This window comes from Wasmannia auropunctata, unplaced genomic scaffold (assembly GCF_000956235.1).
Source record: "Wasmannia auropunctata unplaced genomic scaffold, wasmannia.A_1.0 LD336053.1, whole genome shotgun sequence".
Lineage (NCBI taxonomy): Eukaryota > Metazoa > Arthropoda > Insecta > Hymenoptera > Formicidae > Wasmannia > Wasmannia auropunctata.
This window is the reverse complement of record NW_012026837.1, coordinates 6139688-6140694: the sequence shown is the minus strand read 5'-3', so window position 1 is coordinate 6140694 and position 1007 is coordinate 6139688.

Sequence of the window (1007 nt, the reverse complement as noted above, 5' to 3'; positions counted from 1 at the left end):
GTCGGCGGAGAGACAAGAGCAGTCAATGAAGAGAGAGATAGAGAAAATAAAAGAAGAGATGAAATTAAGGGAGGAGGGATGGAGGAAAGAGAAAAAGGAAATAAAAGAAAGAATTGAAGGAATGGAGAGAAAGTTGGAGAGAGTGAGGGTAGAGAGACTAATTGTAAGAGGAGCGGGGAAAAATGAAAAGGAGGGAAAGGTGGGAGGGATAGAGGGAGGGGAATTATGGGGAGAAAGAGTGAAGTTACTAGAGAGGAGATGGGAGAGGAAGGAAAGGAAAGAAAGGAAGAGGAATATCTTGGTGAAGGCAAGAGAAGAAGGGGAGAAGAAAGAGATAGAAAAAATAATAAAGGATTTGGAAGTGAAAGTGAAGATAGAGAGCTGTAGAGTAGTGGAGGCAGGAAGGAGAGAAAAGGTATGTGTATTGTGAGATTAGATAGGGAGGAAGGGAAAAAAAAATAATGCAAAAGAAAGGATTATTAAAAGGAACTAATATATGGATAGAGGAGGACCTGACGTGGGAGAAAAGGAGAATTAAGTGGGAAGTGAGACAGGTGGCAAAGAAAGCGGAGCGGGAGGGAAAAAGGGTTAAAGTGCGTCAAGGGGGGGTGTGGATAGAGGGAGTGTGGTGGGGATGGAATGAAGAGAGAAATGAGCTGAGGGATGGAAGAGGGAGAAGTTGGATGGATATAGAAAGGGAGACAGGGGGAGGAAAGGGAACGGTGAACGAAAGGAGGAGGGGAGGGTTCATAAGTCAGAGGGAAGGAGGGACGGGGGAAGAGAGGGAAAGAGAGAAAAGAGATGGGAGGGAAGGGGAGGAGTAGAGAGAGAGGGAATTGGTAGGGAGAGAACAGGAGAGGGGGACAGGGAGGGAGGAGAAGGGGAGGAGAGGAGAGAAGTGAGAAGAGGGAGAGGAGACATGAGGGGCATGGTGCATGAGGGGGGAAAGGGCTGAAAATTGCATTTTGGAATGTGGCGGGTCTAACGAATAAGGACAAGGAGTTTTG